This window comes from Pongo abelii, chromosome 7 (assembly GCF_028885655.2).
Source record: "Pongo abelii isolate AG06213 chromosome 7, NHGRI_mPonAbe1-v2.0_pri, whole genome shotgun sequence".
Taxonomy (NCBI): domain Eukaryota; kingdom Metazoa; phylum Chordata; class Mammalia; order Primates; family Hominidae; genus Pongo; species Pongo abelii.
Window position 1 is genome coordinate 152036779 of NC_071992.2, and position 14823 is coordinate 152051601.

Here is a 14823-nt window from a genome sequence, read left to right on the forward strand (position 1 = left end):
AGAAATGGTTCTATGCACCATATTAGTTTACTATATGGGGCTGCCATAATAAAACACTCCAGTCTTCTTAAATCCTCTCTCCCGGGCTTGCAGATGGCTGCCTTCTCTCCATGTCCTCACGTGCTCTTTTATCTGTGCACTCACATTTCTGGTGTCTCTTTTTGTATCCAAATTTTCTTTTCTTTGAAGGACACCAGTCAGATTGGATTAAAACCCACTCTAAAGGCCTCATTTCAATTTAAATCAGCTCTTTAAAGGCATTGTCTCCAAATACGGTCACAGTCTGAGGTACTGGATTAGGATTTCAATATATGAATTTCAGAAGGCAAGGTACACAATTCAGCACATAAAATGCACATACTCTAACACCAGTTTAAGCACAACACTGCATGTTTCAGAATTAGGAACCTGGTATGAACCAGTTAGGATAGCAGATTTTCAGATCATCCCCAGTATCAAATAGTAGACATTAACAAGGAAATCATCACGGCCATCATCTTAGATTTCTTTTGTGCTTGGCATTATTTCATCTACTTTACATAAATTGTCTCCCCTCTCTGCATCCCCTTTGATATTGCTAAATTCAAGTTTAAAAATGTCATTCCCAAATTCAGATAAGTGATGTTCCTCATTTCCAAATTCAGAGAAGTAAAGCCCAAAGAAATCACCTCAGTGCCAAAACATTCTCTTTTGTACTGTCTCCATTGCCTTTCAGCTCTTCTTTTGTCATGGTTTTGATTACAGTTGCTGGGACTAATTACTGTTTATATTTCCCATATACAGTATTCAAAAATCTAATACTTTGTGATGCTTTAAAATCTCTTAGGAATTATGCTTCAATATGAACTAGAAGTTTTGCCTTATCAAATTTGGACTACCTTAAGCAAATAGGGAATTTAATTTATATTAAATATACATATTAAAGTTGTAGGCTTAGACTAGTGAAATTAAGAAATTTGTTTTTCCACTTTTACGTTAGATCCTTTCAGTGAATAGCATTTACTGCCACTGCTGTCAAGGAGCACCCAGTTTTCAGATGCACCTGTAGGCAGTGCCATGATGTCTAATCTAACATGTCTTGATTTTGACAATTCAGGTTCCGTAAGATTTCATACGTAAGTAGTTCTCTCAATTCAGAATTTGAAAGTACGTGCTATGCTACAGTTATAGTTCAGTATCAGTGAAGAATTTTGCACTTGGCCTCCTTTTAGAGTACAAAGCTGTTCTGCAAATGTTCTTTGACATTTTGTGTGGTAGGAGGGAGTACAGAGCAGAGGTAAAAGCTGCTCAGTCCCCCATGGCAGCCACTAGACATGGAGCTGTGGACCCTTGACCTGTGGCCAGTCCAGATTGAGATGTGCTGGAAGTGTAAAACTCACACCACATTCCAGAGACTTTGTATGAAAAAAAGAATGTTAAAAAAATTATTAAAATTAATTTCACCTATTTCTTTTTACTTTTTTTTACATGTGGGTACTGGAAAGCTCTCTATTACAGTGTCTTCTCATAGACAGCACTGAGTTAAATGATTCTGGCTGTGTCTGTCTCTGGCATATACTCACTTAGGGGTAAGCAAGACAGTCCACAAGCCGCAGAGAGAGAACTGGAAAGCGGCACCTCATATTCCTACTTTTTAAATGTCTATTTTAATGTTTTGTATGTTATTTAAAATATAGGTTAGTAATATTATAGTACGCATAAGCACATTACAGTTACAAGGTCAGAAACATTTTTATTTATGACGATGTGTTATCAGAAACAGAGACCGGTGCCACAGTGGTTGAGTCTGACGGACCTATGGTCAGACACCAACTTTAACATTTACTGGATCTGTAATTTGGGGTGAGTTATTTAACCTCTTTAAGCCTCCTTTTATAAAATGTGTAACTGTTTCTACTTGTGAGAACAGTGTAAAAAGATTCTCGTTTAGAGGGCCTGCCTGAAGGCTGAAAGAGACAGAAAAGCATGTAGTCTTTGTAAACTGTGTGGAGGGAAGTCTGTTGTCCACTCTGTTGTCTCTGCTTGAGGACTGAATGAGATGGTTTGCATAGGGAGGTAGCACAGTGTGAGCCTGAGTTCATGCCATCCTCTGCAGCTCTAAATTCCTTCGCTTGTTGTTTCACACAAGACTGGCTACGAAGAGCAGGTTCTGGGAAACCTGCAAGGACTGTGCGAACAAATGTTTTATAGTGAGAGAGGAAACCTTGCAAAGGGCTTCTTCCCCTGTGGATGGTCAGTGTCAGTATTTCCTATACACTGGGAGTCAGTAAGGTCAACAGCCATATCCCACCTGAAAACAAAATTGAATAAGACAGCAAGGCGGCCTGGCTACCGTTGAGTATGATCTGTTGTGTGGAAGGGCTTCTTTCCATAGTGACTTTTAAACTCCTGAGGTCCTCATTATTATGACACTGTTGTGTTACAGAAACAAGTTTCTCTTTGGAGGTTTTATAAATTAGGAATTTTTTTCTCCCAATTTTCAAATACCTTGTATTCAAATCAGAGTACAAATGAAAATTCCTATAAAAAATTCAGTATGGTTCAGATACATTTCCCGATTGATTTTTGTAATGACCTTGATAATGCTAACATTACAGTATAAAACAAAAGCATTGTTTGTCTAACTTCACACATTTAATGAGTAACAAGATTTTGACACAATTACTATGAAGAGAAACATAAACTATTCTTTACAATATTGGAATTATTCTAATACACATTGGCTCATAAATAGATGTTGATTACTTCCTGTGGGTACGCGGCTTCTGAGTAGCTAGTATAGGAATCAAAATGAATGGGTGATAACGGCCTCAGCCCTCACAGCCCTTCCTCTGCCCCGACCTCGCTTGAATCTTCACAGACCATTTCTGACTCCTGGAAACCCCTTGTAAATGTCTTTATTTTATTCTAAACTAAGTGGAATTAGTTTACATTTGATGTCTTATTTACAATCCTAGTAACTATCATAATATTTTTAGTCTATGTTTCTGAATAAGTATAAATTCTCCAAAGAACTGTTCGGCTCCTATAGTGATCATAAACTAAATAGAACATAAAGGGTCTCAAAAAGTGCTAATAAAAATTGAGCATTATAAACTATCAACAGAAATACTTCTAACACAGTACTATGTAGACATCAACAAAAAACGAGACATCAACCCAAATTACCCCACAGACCTGTAAATACTGAATTCTCAGGACCCCATGGTAAGAAAAAAACAAAAGAGTAGAGACAGGGGTGAAAAACTGAAGCTACAACCCTGTAAAGAAAAAATAAATTATTTGGTGACACTTGTTAAAGCACAGTAAGGCAAACTTTATTCAGGACCACTGCAATAGATACATGGACCACTGCACTGGGACTTTGCAGTAGGGAAGAGACACCGGGCTCCACTCTGCATCTAGCATTGGCAAGTGGGAATTCATAGCCGAGAAGTCGGGCTAGGGTCAGGAGATAGAAAATTACTGAGAGGGAAACATCAGTGGTAGGGGGGATTTTGGCTGAACCGACCTAACAGGATTCTTGCCGGAGGCAGGCCAGAATGGTCAGACATCCCCTCCCCTGGGGAATGATGGAGGATAAGGAACCTGATCAGATATTGAGGGTGATCAGATATCATGGGTGGCGTGTTCTTGCTAAACTGACTCAGCAAGGTTCTTTTTTAAAACTGGATTTTACAAGGAGCTCCACAGATGGGCCTAGGAGAAGGATCAGGAGGCTGACTAAAGTTTAGCCAAGCAGAGAATCTTTGTCAGCTCTGACAGGGAAAAGGGAAGGAACAGCCCAAGACTGAGTGTTAGCATGTGTAAATATTGCTGTTTATTATAGTTGTTATATATTGACCATCTGCTGTGGTGTATCAGACACACACACACACACACACACGCACAACCACCCTGTGATCTTAATTTTAACCTTAAAAGGTGGATATTATCCTCAATTTATTATTGAGAAAACTGAGACTCAGAGTTTAAGTAGGCTGAGTGACACTCTTAATGACACTATTGATTTCAAAGTCCATTTTCATTCCATTATACTAGTGTTTTTCAAAGAGTAGTACCCATATCATTGACGTCTCACAATGTGATTTCAGATGCTACATGGGCAGACTTCTTAAAAAATTTTAATGATTATATTATAAAGTTATTGGAAGAATGTGGTTAGCATATCAAACACATGATTTTATGATTATTGCTATAATTCAGTGATGGCAAGTTTATTTAAAGTAAAAGAAAGTTAACATGGAGAGTTAGTATGAAGTCACAAACAGAATAGGTGTGTATGTAGATGTCAAGTATACTGCATATCCTGAGAGTTGTCCCTGAATGGCTGGGGTTTGGTGAATGCTGCACTGAGCATTTGTGTCACCAGTCAGTGGACAACCTGAAACACTGCTCATACTGAAAGTTTGATTAGATGAGTCTGAGAAGCAAGACTGAGCTTCTCACTAAGTTACAGTGTCCTACCAAATCTGATGCCTTGATTATATTGAAAATAAGAAGTTTTGTATCTTCATCAGGAATTTCTTTAGAATTAAACTAATAAAAAAGGAAAATGTTTTTCAAGATTCATTTACTTAACAAAGTTTGAAGGAATGAAATATCTATTGCGTACTTACCAAGTGTGAGTTACTATGTATCTAGGTGCTCTCATACATATTATTTCATTTAATTCCTAAGAACTTCTGTAGGATTGTCATTCCTTAATTTTACAGAAGGAGTTGACATTCACAGAATTTGAGCTTGACCAAATTCACATAGCTAATTCATATCAGGTAGTGCTCATACTCTGTTCTCTTTGAGATCAAGGTTACATTCTTTTGCCTAACTCAAAAGCAGCCAGTAAGGGGGAAAAATTAGGTTCCTATAAATGTAGAGAAGACCACCACATGGAATCTTCATGCATGATCTCCACAAGTGTATGACAACACGGTAGCAGGGCAAAGGCAAGCTAGTGGCAGTAAATCAATTGCCACTGTCACTTTACTCTTTAATGTTCTTGAGAATACATGAGATTTATCGCTGAGGAATTGTAGAATAATGGTAGTAAATGAAAACAAAGTCCGCCAGGGATATGTACTACATCATTTGGATTTAGTGCTGCCATCTGCTTAATAGCATTGAGAAGACTACAGCAGTACTTATGATCAGCCATTCATAGCAATGACAGATGCTGCAGAGAGTGAACATACCAGGGAAGCAGGTTCATTACTAAAATGTAGATTATGTGACAGGGTTTCTAAAAAGTGCTTGTGTTGATGATCAAACCTCCAGTTTTAAATCTTCACTATAGAATTTTAAGTCTGTAAGATAAAGACCTACTCTAAAGTCTTCCCATGTTTTATTCCTCGTGTTTCATACATTCTTAAAATGTATTTATTTTTTAAAGAATTTTTTCTACAAATCTTGCATATATAGTCTCTTTGATGGAAGAGAATAATAACTTTTGTATAATTTCTGACTTTTAAAATGAGGTAGCATGATTATTAGTAAAAAAAAGACAGTGACTATAAATCCACAAAAGCTTGGATTTGAATGTCAGCTCTACTACTTTCTTAGCTCTATGATGTTGACTCGGTTGCTTCTTTGAGTCTTTTCTCATCTGTAAAATGATGACTATTTGACTTACAACATTGTAATTAAGTGAGATAGCAGATGTAATATACATAATAGTTCAATAAATTTGCTATAGTAGCATGTAGTAGGTGCCTACCATTGTAAGCATTTTATAGCCTTTTTAGCTACTTTTATTTTATTTTTCAGAGACAGAGTCTTACTCTGTCTCAGGCTGGAATACAGTGGCACCATCTTTGCTTACTGCAACCTCCACCTCCTAGGTTCAAGTGATTCTCCTGCCTCAGCCTCCCAAGTAGCTGGGACTACAGGAGTGCTCCACCACACCCAGCTAATTTTTGTGTTTATAGTAGAGACAGGGTTTTGTCATGTTGGCCAGGCTGGTCTCAAACTCCTGACCTCAGGTGATCTGCCTGCCTCAGCCTCCCAAAGTTCTGGGATTACAGGCGTGAGCCACCACACCCAGCCAGTAGCTACTATTATTATACCATTTTATGGATGAGGAAATTGTGGCACAGAGATGGTGAAACTTCCCTGAACTCATGGAGAGTGAGTGCTAGAGCTGGCATGTGAACCCAGGCAGTCTAAGCACTCTGCTATACTACCTCTCTATGTAGCTGTTGTTATTATGAGTTTAAGTATTATATCCAGAAACTATTATAGTCTTTTCTGAGAATGTCTCCAGTCAATAAAATCCCAACAAATAATCTAAATAAAATTATGCATGCCATTTTGATACCTTATTTGTGCAATAAAAAGTTGTTAAAGGCTCATTTAATTCAGATTGTTTAGTCCTAAAATGTGTCAGGAGCACTGACTTGAGGACAGAGCTCTAAGTTACTTGTTGCAAGTTGACTTGTAATGGAGGATGTCGTTGCCTGAATTCCCCAGAATCGATTCATACCTCATTGTTAGACTCACAACTTTAGAAACTGAAATAATATTCAGACATGGTGTGATCATATTTTTCCCTTGTGTTTGTCATCATGAAGGGATATGTTCCTTTTTGGAAGGTAATTTATGAGTGTGCATTGAGAGCCTTAAAAATATTTGTGACTTATGACTCAATATTTTTATAATAAGTGCCTGAACTTACAATGTAACAGTGAGTGTCTGACAGTGTGAATATATTTAAGAGTTCTTTAATTGAAAAGAGTAAGCAATTTCTGGAAGAGTTCTGGGAAAGGGGGGTAGGTGATAAATTCAGTTTCTCAACCTGTTGGATAGATAGTGATATAATTAATTTAAGTGGCAATGAGATTTAGGAAAAAGTTAATAGGTTCATTTGGGATGTGTTGAATTTAGGTTGTCCACAGAATTGTAACAATTACATTAAATAATTGATATAAAAATGGTTTGCATACTAATAAGTGATTATATCAATGGTAACTATATTTCTCTCCCAGTTTTTCTTAGTAGTTACAAAATGTATTATTATGGTTAGATTTTTACCCCAATTTTAGTAAGTAACTGAGTTGTAGTTTTATTTTTTGTATTCTCTTTGATCGATGTCTTAAAGTATGTGTACCCAGCGTTTTGACATGGTTAATCTCCCAGAAATTAGAGTAAGATAGTCAATTCCAAAATATATTAAACAAGATGGAGTGAAAATATTATATGATTAGGAGTCAGGCAGACCTGACCTTTCCACTTAGCTGTGTATGTGATCTTTCACTAACCCTCAATTTTCCCACCTACAAAACATAGTGAGAGAATATACTTGAACAGTTTAGTATGGAGCCTGGCATGTGGCACTCGGAATTTGTGATTGTGTTTTATTTTATGTATCTGTCACTGCTGGGCATTTTGCTGGTGCTCTGTAAGTAGTACTGACTATGGGGGGATAATCATTGGCACCTTTGTTATCACCAGGTGATAGATTGCTTCCAGCTCACCTCATATCTACTCATTTTCTGTGCAGAGCATCACAAACCTAACTTGGAGCACACTGCAAGTGTAAAGGCGTGAACACTTTGCTCTTTTGTTGGTTGTTTTCTTACTCTGATGCTTTTTTGTTCAGTGTTCTGTAAAGGACCAAAAAGTAGACATATACATTAGAAAGTAGGAAAATAATCATTAAAACTTCCATGTATTTCCTTTATCTACCATTTATAAGGATTGCTGTACCACGTGAAAATGAATTTATGTTGTTTGTAAGTTTATAAAATAGAAGTATTCCATCCAATTGCAACCTTTTAGAAGTGATTTATAAAAAGTATTGTATATAGTCTTAAACATTGCTAAATTTTAGAGACATTGGAAATAAAAAATGTATATAGGTATATAGCCCAATAAGACATCTTACATAGAGGAAAAGAAACCTATGCATATTGTCTTAGCCAAAGTAATATAATTAAAACAGTGTCTCAATTAAGGCTGCATAAAGATGTAGTAAATTAAAGTGTGACCATGGGCAAGTTATTTAACCTGTGCTCTAGAGTAAAATGGGGATGACAGTAATAGTACTGACCTCATAGGGTTGTTGTAAAGTTAAGCGAAATGGAAAGCATGTCATTTATGGAAAGCATGTCATACATCATAAATGCTATCAATAGCTGTCATTAAAGTTCTACAATTCTTTATCTAAAACTGTCGAAGCTAAATATGTGTTACATTCCAGTTTTTGGAATTTTGGAAAAACAATACAGGATACATACACATACCATATGTTAGTACAGCTCCAGTGGAGCCCTGCATGTGCTTCTCCAGGATAATGATTGCCCCTTGGATTCTTTGAAGTTTATGGTCAGGGAAACTGATTACAAAGGGTGTAAAGCATATGTGGCAATTTGAAAAAGGAGGGGATTTCTTAAGGGAGGTGTGTGGCATTCACCCTTGGCAGTTTCTAATCCCACCAAATAGAGCAATATTGCTAGTGCTAGCAAGTTATTTTGAAACAGAGTGGATTAAATAATTGATACAAGACTGTTTCTTCTGTTCGAAGTCATCACTTTAGCAAGGCCTTTTTTTTTTTGATTGCGACAGGGTATCAATCTGTCGCCCAGGCTGGTATATAGTGGCGTGATCTCTGCTCACTGCAACCTCCGCCTCCTAGGCTGAAGCGATTCTCCATCCTCAGCCTCCTGAGTAGCTGGGACCACAGGCACGAGACGGTGCCACTGTCACTTTACTCTTTAATGTTCATACTCAGCTAATTTTCGAATTTTTTTTAGAGACAAGGTTTTGCCATGTTGCCCAAGCTGGTCTTGAACTTTTGAGTTCAAATCGATCTGTCTGCCTCAGCCTCCCAAAGTGCTGGGATTACAGGTGTGAGCCATCACACCCGGTAGCAAGGCCCTTCCTGACCTGGCCCCAATTCCTTCTCTGCCTCATCTCAGGTCACTCACTCATGTAATATAACCTGATACTGAGTTTCACAGTTATGGCTCATTTATACTTGACTCAATAACCTATTAAAATGTGAAGTCTAACTTGTGAAAGTACATTGTCATCAAAATCTTCATGGCTCCTTAGTTAATCTCAAATATACCTTTTGAAGATATTGTGGTTTTTAGAATGTTCTAAAATGGTGCAAACAGGACAATTTGCCTTTCTTTGTATTTTAGTCTTTGACAGATTGCTTGCAACAGAGCTACCAGTTTCTCGGATGAGTAGTTATACCATCCAACAATCCTCAGTGATTCTCCTCACCTCACATCCCACTCTTCCATGTCCTATAAGTACTAAGGCTTCTGTGTTTTGGCAATGCTCTGTGCTTGCTCTGTCCTCCAGCAGAACCTGCTGGACTGTTGAGAATCCATCTCCTTTTCATAGAGTCCCTTAGCAGCAGGGACCCTTTTGTACTCATGTTTATATCACCAACACCTAATGCAGTACTGATCAGAAAGGTGATCTATGTGTGTTCTTCAGTTGAATTGATAACGTGTAAATCTGCATCTGTTTTAAACATTTCTTTGTTAGAAACCCAGTAAGAAATCTGGTACCATTGTAAGTCTAATGTGAAAATTGATGTAGTCTTCAACTCTGGCTATATAGAAGAGTCACCTATGCAGCCTTAAAAAAAAAAAAAAAAGAGTGCCAAGAAAATCACCTGTTATTTTTTAATCTGAGTCTTGGTGTAGTGCAGCTATCTGTAAATTCTTTAAACTCTACAGATAATTCTGATAAGCAACCAAAGGTTGAGAACTGTTCTTCTTGAGTAATAAGTACTATATAAATTAGATAATACGCGTAAAGCACTTTGCACAGTGCCTACCAGATAGTTGCCAAGGAAATACTTGTTTCCCCCAAAAATAAATTGTTGGCCTTTCTGTAATGTCTTCCATACATTCATTCTGCAAACAACTATTGAGACCTTCAGTGGGCCAAATTGTTCAAAAATACCTTATTCCAAAGGGAAATTTGACGTTTTCTATTAGAATATAAGTGCCCAACATACTTAAAACTGTCACTATTTGAATTTAAGCTCTGTGAGGGCAGGAATCTTCATCCTTTTTTGTTCATCAACACTTCTTAAGCACCTAAGATAGTGAGTTGTTGTTTAGTGGGTATATTCTCAACTGTTGCCAGTAATAGATGACCATTCTACCAGGCAAACCAGAAGGAGGTTTTTGTGCAGAAGAGCACAAAAAAAAACTTGCAGCGGTCCTATGAAGAGATTGACTTGGTGTGCACTGGTAGTGACCAGTTTTTCAGTGAGGCTGCAGCCTACGGTGCCTAGGAGGGAAGGTGCACTAAGTGTCTATAGAAAGATCCATAGAGAACGTTTTGTGATGGACCTTAGTAACAGGCTCAGGAGTTCCACAGAGTTTTTTTTGTTTTGGTTTTTATCAATGAAGGTGCTCCCCATGCCCGTAACCTCCACACTGGTCCGAGTGAATGTCACCTTCCTTGTGGAGCACCCGGAGCCTGGCTGTTGCTTGCCTCACCTCCACTCCACTCCTGAGCTATCATGTCTCCCTACTGCAGCCCATGTGATATTTTCCGTATAATTACATGCTCTCATAATACCCAGCAGTTTTCCATCATAACTGCAATTTTATATTGAAGTGATTATTTGCTCAATGTCTGTCTTCTTTTTTAAATCTATTCACTGTCACCTCCCCCAGGGCCTACCACAGTGCTAGAACATATGTAGTGCGCAATAAATATTTATTGAATAAATGTGGAGAGGTAGAATTTTACTTTACATCAGTAATGTTAAAACAAAGTAGGTATTCTTATCACAATTTCTTATCTGATTAAAATACAATACTATAAGTATCATAGTTTAAATTCTTTTAATCCTGCATATTTGAAGAGTGAGCCTGTATAATTTGATATGCAGATTGATGTAAGTTAGTGTGCCACCAGATTCCCCAGAAACACTAAAAACCATTTGCTGCCCTAACATTGTGTCAAAGGAAGATGCTGACAATCCCATAAAAAATCAAAAGGGATAATTATTTCACGTGTAAATATTGCAGATCACAATCAGTGTTTTCCTAAAGAGTAATAGATATGGCTTTGAAATCTAAATATCAAATGTGTTTGTCAGAAATCTCCTCAAAAAGATACCTTAGTATACCAGATGGAAGGATTGGCTGCAAAAACAAATGCAAGATTAATGAATGATCCAGAGAAATACTGTAACCTGGCTCATAACATGTTGATGGACCATTTCTAATGGTATCAGAAGAGCCAAGTAATCCAATACCAAAAGATTCCATGCCTTGACACCCAGTGTAGTTGGACTTGGGGAATCAAAAACAGAAATACAAAAAAAATAGGCTTAAGGAACCCAACCTTGATCTTGTTCTTTCTCCAAAGAAGTTGTATATTTTTTGAACTTCTAAGCACATGTTTCATTTGCGGTAGCCTTCCCAGCCTCCCTGCCACTTGGTAACCAATCTCTGACCCCTTTTCTACTCTCCAGACCTTCTCCGGAACCTCAGTCTGTGCTAACAGTTCTCCTTATTACATGTCCCCAGTATTTCAACCTGGTTTTTCAATGTTAGGTTCCATGAAATTCTAATATGTAGTTTCAATACTTCATGCAAAGAATTGTCATTAAAATTACTCGTGATGTCTAGTGACAGTATCTGTAATTGATAGTATTTTGTAAGTCATCCTTTGCCAGAAAAATCTAAGTGATAAGGATCTGTTCCCTTGTGTCTCTTCATAAGAAATCTTAGTTTTCTTGTTAGCGTTTCTGAGAAATCGATGTTTGAAATTAACTAAGAAGCTACAGTAAAAATACTGAAGCTTGAGTCAAAAGACATGTCTGAATTTGAATCCTCAATGTCATTTATTGTGTGACCTTGAGTGAGCCGCACAGTAAACCTTATGAAACCTTACGCTTAACTAATAAAGTGAGTAGGCAAATTAATGTTCACCTTCCTGAAAGTTAAATAAAATTATGAAGTTGCAGAGTACTAAGCGAACAAAAGGAAACTGTTAGTTGTTGGTATTTTTTTAGTGTAGTGTCACCAAAGCTAAGTTCCTTCCTTTTTTTTTTTCTCTCTCTCTCTCTCGAAATACAGAATTTTATTTAGAAACTGTTTAAAGTAGAAAAAAACCTTCTCAAGAAAGACCAAGTGGAAAATGGGTTCCCAATAAAACAGAATTTTAGGGCAACAAAAATCTAAAAGGCCACAAAAGAGAAATAGCACCATTGTCATTTGAACAATGGCTAGTTACTCACATTTTTTGGCATTGTTAATCACTGAATCTGGGTTTTCCTCTGAATTCCACACAGCATGCACTATACAACAATTTTATCATAAAATACTTGCTTTCTACACACATTTTAGGACAAGCTACCACCAGAAACGAATCAATACCAATACATCAGGGGCTGAACAATCTCAGTAGTGGGTGAGACACATTTTGCAGAATCCTGCAAATGAGGGAGAGTTAAGGAATGAAATATTTTAAATATTAATAATTAATTCAGACACGGTACTATATTTTCTGCAAAAGAAAATTAACATCTAGCAACACACTAATGCATTTTATCTCCAAAGAGATTAGTGCACTGGCAAAGTATTCAGATTACAACGGAGAGCTGTGGACAGCAGATACTGAAAATACCCCAGCCTTGCAGATCCCAAGGTAACGATGGCTTTCACTGACCACTCCCTTTGCTAGAGGTCCAGAAAGAATTGCAGCATGGTCACCTGCCTGCTTCACTTCCAGCTCCAAGCAGCAAACTTCAAGGAGCCAAAGAGGAGTCCCCAGTGGGCAAAGGGAGCAGAGAAGAGAAACATGGTAAATGTAAACCTAAAAGACAGTAAAATGGAATACAATCCCCATTCAAATCCCAGAGATGTGCACAAGTCCCCAAAAGTAGTTGTTAGATTAAAAATCTGGGCACACCTCACTTCCCCAAAAACATAATACATAGAAATTTTGGGGATAACTGGAAAAATAGAAATGCTTAATGAAAACCGAGCTCTTCAACTCGAACATCTCAGGGCTAAAACACATCCTCTGTTATATCCAGGCAACGATGCCGCTTGCTTTTTAACATGGATGCAATTGGCCAATGACACCAAATGGCTCATAGGGCAACTTTTTAAATGTCCCTTTTAGACCAAAGCCTAGGCCTATGAGGCTTCAAGCAGCCCTGTAAGACAGCAGGTTCCAAAGGTTCCAAGGTCTGGCCCTTCCTTCCCAAACACAATGTCAAACACAGTATCTCCTGTCGTGTTACATTTTATATTTTGAAATACGGAAGCATATTTTAAATACTCTTAAGGCATTTATTTATTACAACATTCTCTGATTTCACATTTGCTTAAAATTCAATTCAGTCTTTACATTTCTCCACTGAGGTCGCCACGTCAGCATGTTACATAACACCTTCTCCAGCACTCAGTGTGACCCGCATCTTCATGGTAAGCCCCACGGTCAGCCTCTTTGTTTCCCAGGTGAACCAACTAGATGTTAATACTGCTCTGCTACAAGGTAAAAGCTCCTGACTCAAACTTATTGGAAAAGGAGTGAAATGTCTGCAAAATGCACTTTAACAAGAGGCACTTTTTGCTTATGAAAAGAAACCAGTGAGTCCTGTAAGGATAATAAAAGGGAGTATTTTACAGTTAAGCACATGATTTGGAGTGAAGAATTCAGATGTTGCTCTGCTGGTCCAGGCTGTTAATACTCTTCTTGCTCCTCCTGTGGGCCTCCTTCATCAGATGTCACAAAGCCTTCATCTGTGGCATACAGAATGTCTACAATCCTCTGCGATACAGGGTCGTTTTCCCCCTCGTTCTCCTGGCAAATCAATTCAATGTTCCATAGCTTTCCAAAGTAGAAATCCCTCTCTTTCTCCAAGTCTTCAACAGTAAGTTTCAATACATTGACTGCTGCATCAATTCAGCTGCCTCGTCGTCCCCATTGCGCACACCAGCGTTCTTTCACACCACGCCAGGGCCAGCCTTAGAAGCCGCAGCGGTTCTCTGTGTTGAGATGGGCCTCTGGGGAGCTGCACTGCTAGAACTGAGAGGTTTCTTGGGTTTATTCAGAGCTGGAGCAATGAGAGAGGGAGGCACTGCAGTTTCTTGACCTTGTCTGGCAGCCACAGGGTCAGTCTTTTCCATTATAGTTTGCATCAAAAAACTTCTTGAACCACTGAACGAATTCAAAATTTTCCTGAAACTTTCCTTTTACTAATTTGTCCACAGGAATTATTTTGTCAACACCCATCCTCTTAAAACCTACTTATAGTATTTTGAAGTTCTGGATGCACCCGTGTTCTAGCTTAGCTTAGAATTTCACTTTCTTCAAGGCGATGGAGCCAGGGAACAGCATGTCCATAAACTGACACTAGGCAGCCCCTGAGCACAACTGTTCGATCTTTGTCACGTTCAACTGCAGAGACTAATTGATCCAGGCCAGCATGTCATGTCGACTTAGGTTATCACTGGTCACTGACGTTGAGTATACGTTACACTGCCATCTTCGGCTCTTGGCGGAACTGTGTCCACTGCCCGCACCCAGCTCCGGTTCCAGTTCCTTACTTTTTAGGCAAGAATTAATGTTTGCTGAATAGATTGTATGACAACAAAAATAAGGACTCATTTAAAAAGGACTTCTGCTTTAATATCATTAACAGCTGTCCTTCATATATGTATATAACACATTATTTCATTTAAACTTTACAACAGTCCTATGAAAGATTTTTTTTAAAACTTTTACAGATGAGAAATTGAATTAACTTTAAGCTGACAGGGAATAAATCCTAAAGCCTAATTTCTGATATTTGTTTGGCTTCAAAGCCTGGTTTTTAACTATTCTATGCCAACT

The 14823-nt window shown here is 38.0% G+C and overlaps 1 protein-coding gene and 1 pseudogene across 1 annotated transcript in view; one reads left to right on the forward strand and one right to left on the reverse strand.

The window, feature by feature from the left end:
* The window catches only part of KHDRBS3 (KH RNA binding domain containing, signal transduction associated 3), a 191074-nt gene that overhangs the window by 155262 nt on the left and 20989 nt on the right, over positions 1-14823 (forward strand).
* LOC103891402 (microtubule-associated protein RP/EB family member 1-like) lies at positions 13257-14506 on the reverse strand (annotated as a pseudogene).